The sequence below is a fragment of the Gracilinanus agilis genome, chromosome 1, assembly GCF_016433145.1.
Source record: "Gracilinanus agilis isolate LMUSP501 chromosome 1, AgileGrace, whole genome shotgun sequence".
Taxonomy (NCBI): Eukaryota; Metazoa; Chordata; class Mammalia; order Didelphimorphia; family Didelphidae; genus Gracilinanus; species Gracilinanus agilis.
The window spans coordinates 741,606,078-741,612,555 of NC_058130.1; positions in this window are offsets into that span (position 1 = coordinate 741,606,078).

A 6,478-nucleotide genomic window follows, 5' to 3' on the forward strand; every position below is an offset into this window, starting at 1 on the left:
ATATCTTAGAGAACTTTTGTTACCTTGCAATTCAAAATATAAAACAGATTTATTTCTCTGATTTTTCATCAAATAAGTCAACCTCAATGGTAAACGATACTTGACAAAAAAAAAGTCATTTCAGTAAACTTTTACATGTAGTTGTGCCTCATTTCAGATGTTAAACATGCAGACATGTAGTGAAACTTTCTGACATCCTATTAGTCCTTTCCAGCTGGCTAGCAGGTTTTAGTTTTGTTTTGCTTAGGAGGTTTTCAGTGGTCTAAGGAAAACTCTAGATGGAAGAAATTTCCTCCACTGATCACTCATCTATAATTTACAATCAAGTTCCAATTAAATCCCATCTTCTACAGGAAATCTTTCCCAATTATTCCAGTACCCTCCCTCTCTAAATTATTTCCTACTTATGCTGTCTATAGCCTATCTGTACATATTTGTCTGCATGCTGTCTCCCTCATTAGACTGTGAGCGCCTGAACAGCAGGATCTGTTTTTTGCCTCTTTTTGTAACTCTAGTGCACAGTGCCTGGCACATAGTCATAAATACCTGTTGATTGCATAAATCAAAAAAGCTCTTTCCTGGTTCACCTTAATGCACCTGCAGTGGTGTCTTCCTTCTACTGATTCTTTCTAATTTCTCCTGTTTTTGTCTTATGTGTATATCATGGCTTTTATCTTGTGTCTCCCATTAGACTGTAAGCTCCTGGAAGGCAGAAACTGTCTTTTGACTTTCTCTGTATCCCGGAAACACAGCACAGTATCTGGCACATAATAGGGACTTAGTAAAGGTTCATTGTCTGAATTACTGAATATCTATTTAAAACTTTGAGAATTTTATAAAACAGACTTCCAGTTAGGCCTATAGCAAATGAATAGCTATAACACATTTTGGAATAGCTGGTATGAATTAAAGTAGATCGTAATGCATTATATTAGAAAGCCAATTGAGCTAGTCAGTCTAGGTTCTGCAGTAGCCTTGGCTCCTTCCAAGCCTAAGGGTTGGTAGACTAAGGAAATTAAATTCCCCTCACTGAATTCTACCATAACTTGCAACTAACTTCTTTTTGTTATTATCCACAGTTCTACCAATCAATAGAGTATTAGTGTCCCCACTTTTCCACATCCGCTCCAACATTTGTCGTTTTGCCCTTTTTAGCCAATCTGATGTGAAATGATACTTCAGAGTTGTTTTGGTTTGCATTTCCCTAAACAATAGTGATTTAGAGCATTTTTTCTTCATCTGAAAACTTCCTGTTGATATCTTTTGCCCACTTATCAATTGGGCACTGGCTTTTATTCCCATAAATTTGACACTGTTCTCTGTATCTTTTAGATATCAGATCTCTATTCAAGAAACCGAATGGTGAAAAATATTTCCCAATTTTCTGCTTTTCTTCTAATCTTGGCAACTTTTGTTTTATTTGTTCAAAAACTTTGCAATTTAATGTACTTGGAATTATGTATTTTACATCTCACAATGCTCTCCATCTCTCGTTTACTCTTAAATCCTCTCCTTTTCAGAAATTTGATAGATAATATGTTCCCTGTTCTTCTAATTTGCTTATAATATCTTTTTATGTCTAGATCATATATGTATTTTGATCTTATCTTAGTGAATAGTGTAAGATAATGATTTATACCTAGTTTCTGCCAAACTATTTTGCAGTTGTCCCAGCAATTTTTACTTTTCCTAATTGCCTGGATCTATAGTTTCATCAAATACAATGTTACTATAATCTTTTACTATTATTTGTTATGTGTCTATTCTGTTTCACTGATCTCCATTTCTATGTCTTAAACAATGCCAAATAGTTTTAATAATTATTGCTTTATAATGCAGTATAAAATCTGGCACTGCTTAGAACCCAGGAGGTCACCAAAAATATAGTTCATAATTTAGCTTATTTTTCTTACAGAATATGTGACAAATTGGGCTGAAATATTTTCAGAAGTTATAACAACTCCCAAAATATACCTTTCCATATCAAGCAAACGACATTTGATGAAACAATACATTTGCAAGCAGAAGTTACTGATGTATTTTTCTTCAGTTGTGATATACGAAGCTCTCTAATTACTTACAAGTGATAAAGAACATCATAAAACTTAATTATGAAAGCCAAAATTTAATATACACTTATTATGAACAACTATAGATGAGGACTCCTGTCATATACAATGAAACTGAAATCTTATTGTACATATAAAATTGTCACAAATATAACTTTAAAATATTACCTGATATTTAGCCCTGTGTTTTGCTTCCCTCCTTCCTCCAATACCTTGAAAAGAAAAATAAAAATATTTCAGATTGAAATTTCAGTAATCAATCAAGCAATCAGTAAGCATGTATAAATAGTCCATTGTGCTAGTGGCCAGGGATACAGAAACAAAAGTGTAACAGACTTTGCCCTAAAGAAAATTACAATGGAGACAAAAGAGGAGAAAGGAGAATGAAATAGAGGGAGGGAGGGAAAGTGAATGGGAAAAGGAAGAAAGGAAGGAAAAGGAAGAATGGGAAAGCAAGGGGGAGGAGAGAAGAGAGATAGGAAAGTAAAGGAGAGAGGAGAGAGGAGAAGGTAAAGATGGAGAGAGGGAAGTGGATGGGTAAAGGAAAAAGGGAGGAGTAAAGAGAAGAAAGGGAAGATAATGAATGAAGGGAGGAAGAATGGGAAAGGAAGTAGGGGAAGGGAGAAAAGAAGAGCAGGAAAGGGAGGGAGAGAGGAAGAAGGAAGAAGTAGGAAAGCAGAAAAGGAAAAGGAGAGCAGAAGGAAAAAGAGGGAGGGAGAGACAGAGAATCAAAGAAAGAGACAGAAAGAGGAGAAAGGGGGAAGGGGAAAGGATAGGGAAAGGAAGGAGGAAAGGTAGACAGAAGGAAGGAAAAAGGAATAGAGAGAAGGGACAGAGTCAAGATGGTATAAGAAGAAGTAGCATTTTTGCTCTCAATCTTCCACAGTGGTCTAGAAAGCACACCTGAATGAATTCTGATTAGGAAAGTCAAGAAAAAGTCACAGTGAGTCATTTTTCCAGTTCAGGGCAGCTTGAGAAGATGAAGAGGTTTGGGGACACTGGAACAGGTGTTGGGCAGGAACACAACAGCAGAAATAAAAAGTGTGGCTATATGAGGAAGTAGCATGGTGTTGAAGGAGTAGCAGGTTCAGTGGAAACAACTACAACACCTAGGAATAGCAAGGGCATTGAACACCAAGGCAGAAAGAGATTCCAGGAGTCCCTGAACTAGTGCCATCTGACACTTCTGTCATTCATTACCCAGTCTTGGGTTACAGTTTCAGGATAGAGAGAAGTGATCATAGTCACAAGGAATCATAGCCCTGGCTCTGAGACCAAAAGCAGAATGGAGTCTCAGTTCTACCCTGTAGGCCTATATGTATGCCTACAATGGAATAAAACAGAGTAAGCGCCCAAAACCAACTAATTTCTCCAAAAGGGGGAACCTTCAGTAGTTCTGAGTCTGCAGAACTTTCCAGTGATCTAACAGTGACTGAATCCTGTAACAGTCTTCTCCCAACAATACCTGAGTCAACATATCCAAACCTGGTTCAGAAACTTACAGAGCTCAGAAAAGGAGGGCAGTGAACAGACCTCTCCTCACATTAATTGGAAATCACTAAAAACTTAACAGGTCCCCAGACTGAGCTGTGAAAATATCAAAAGGACATAAAACACAGAAATTCAGGCCAGAAATAAGCAGAACTCAACACTAACATAAAGTCCAAAGTCAAGAAGTAGGCTAGAAAAATAAGCAAGCGGCAACCAAAAAAGAATCTGACCACCAAAATCTATTGTGGTGGCAGGGAAGCCCGAGACATAAACACAGAAGACAATGAATTGAAAATATCTATGAGCAAAGCCTCAAGAAAAATGCAAATTAAGCACAAGCCCAACAAGAATTTTTAGAAGAGTTAAAGAAAGAGATTTTATTTTAAAGAGAAAAAAAATTAATGAAATAAGGTGGGGGAGGAAAAATTGGAAAAGAAATGAGAGCAATACAAGAAAGTTGAGGGGGAAAGAAGCACTTTGGCAAAAGAGCCAAAAAAATATTAATGAAAATAACTTCTTAAAAATCATAATTGAGGGGGTTCCAGGTTAAGATGGCAGCAGAGTAAGAAGCAGCTCTTAACCTCTCCTGACCGAAACACACAAAACTCCTCAAGGGGACATAAAAACAAGTCCAGACGAACGGAGGAACCCCACAACAGGGCACAGCATGGAAGGTACGTGGAATTGAGGCATTTCCATGCTATAAAGGGGTGAAACAGCTCTCACTAAATCATGGGCTGAGCAGCCACCCCACCCCCACCCCTCCACACACAACACCTATAGCGCCAAAGCCAGCTAAAAAGAAATAGAGCAAGTTTGGGGCACCCATCAAGTCACTGGCAGCTCCGGGGCCTGTTCCTGAGAGCAGTAAGATTTAGGACCCCAATAAGCCAAAAAACGCACGCGAAATCTGAGTGCGGGAGCAGAGAGTGGACCCAGGGCGCAGAACTCCGACTCAGAGCGCAGGCTCAGAGCACAGGCACGGGCGGAGGCGTGGGTAGAGGCAGACACAGCCAGGAACTAAAGCTCTGAAACCCTGAGTGGGGAACCAGCGTGGACAGGTATACAACTGTGAAAGCAGCGCCTTGAGACTTTGTAAAGGAACCTCTAGCAAAGGATCAAGCAAGGGGGTCCACCAGGGGGCTTGACCTTGGAAAAAACCAGAACTCAGACCTCAGGAGCCAATAGACCACGGACAGACCCTGAGCACGAGGATAAACCTGAGAAGCTGCTGGGCTAATGATGGCTACCCAGTCTCAGGAAGCTCAGAAGAGAAAGAATAACAACAAGAAAAAGAAGTCTTTAACACTCGACAACTTTTACACAGAGAAAATCCAGACAACCGAGCAAACAGAGGAGGAGAACAAACAAGCATCCGGACCCTCCTCAAATAAGGAAAACTCCTCACAAGCTATGGAAGAGTTCAAAACTGAGATTTTGAGGAAAATGGAAGAGATCTGGCAAGAAAATAATTATTTAAAAGGTAGAATCTTGCAATTGGAAAGTGAGGCTCAGAAACCAAATGAACTGATAAGCAAATTGAACACCAGAAATGACCAGACTGAAAAGGAATACCAGAAGATTATGGCCAAAAACCAGAAGATTATGGCCGAAAACCAGAAGATTTTGGCCGAAAACCAAAACATTATAGCTGAAAATCAATCCCTAAAGGCTAGAATTGAGCAAGTAGAAGCTAATGATCTCTCAAGATAACAAGAACAAATAAAACAAAGTCAAAAGACTGAAAAAATAGAAGGAAACATGAAATATCTTAATGAGAGAGTGACAGACCAAGAAAACCGGTCTAGAAGAGACAATTTGAGAATAATTGGTCTTCCAGAAAAACCAGAGATTAATAGAAACCTGGACTCCATACTAACAGAAATAATTCAGCAAAATTGCCCTGAAGTCCTACAACAAGAGGGCAATATAGACATCGAAAGGATTCATAGAACACCTGCGACATTCGATCCAGAAAAGAAAATACCCAGAAATATAACTGCAAAATTCAAGAGTTTCCAAGCAAAAGAAAAAATCTTACAAGAAGACAGAAAGAAACAATTCAAATATCAAGGAGCACCAATGAGGATCACACAGGATCTGGCAGCCTCCACGCTAAAAGATCGCAAGGCTTGGAATACGATATTCAGAAAGGCAAGAGAGCTGGGCCTGCAACCATGGATCAACTACCCATCAAAATTGACTATATATTTCCAGGGGAAAGTATGGGCATTCAACAAAATTGAAGAATTCCAGGTATTTGCACAGAAAAGACCAGGGCTAAATGGAAAGTTTGATATCCAACCACAAAAATCGAGAGAAACATGAAAAGGTAAATAAGATACAGAGGGGAAAGAAAGAAAACTTATAATTTTTAAATTTGCCTTTTTAAGGGCCTCAGTGAGATCTAATTATCTGTATTCCTATGTAGAGAAATGTTATATATAATTCTCTGTAGTGAACTCTATTCACTATTATAATATTCACTATTATAGTAATCAGAAGAATAATTCACAGGGTGAGGGTGGAACACTAAATAATCTAAGATGGCATGGGGGATGGGAAAGAGGGGGTGAATAGCAGGGGACACCAAGAGAAACTTGAGTGAATAAGAAAATAGAATATTCTATTACACACAAAGAGGGCATGGGAGGGAGAAGGGACAAATACTATTATAAGAAGGAGAGGAAGAGAGCATAAAGAAGTAATAATCAAACCTTACTCTCAATGTAATCAACCCAGAGAGGGAAGAGTAGCTATACTATCCATTGGGACATAAAACTCTTATCTAACCCTTCTGAGAAAGTTAGAAGGGATAAACCAAGGGGAGCAGGGGAGTGGGGAGGTCAAAAAAAGGGAGGGGTGAAGAGGGAGGGAATTCATAAGGCCTTTAAAAACAAAAAGAGGGGGGAAAATAA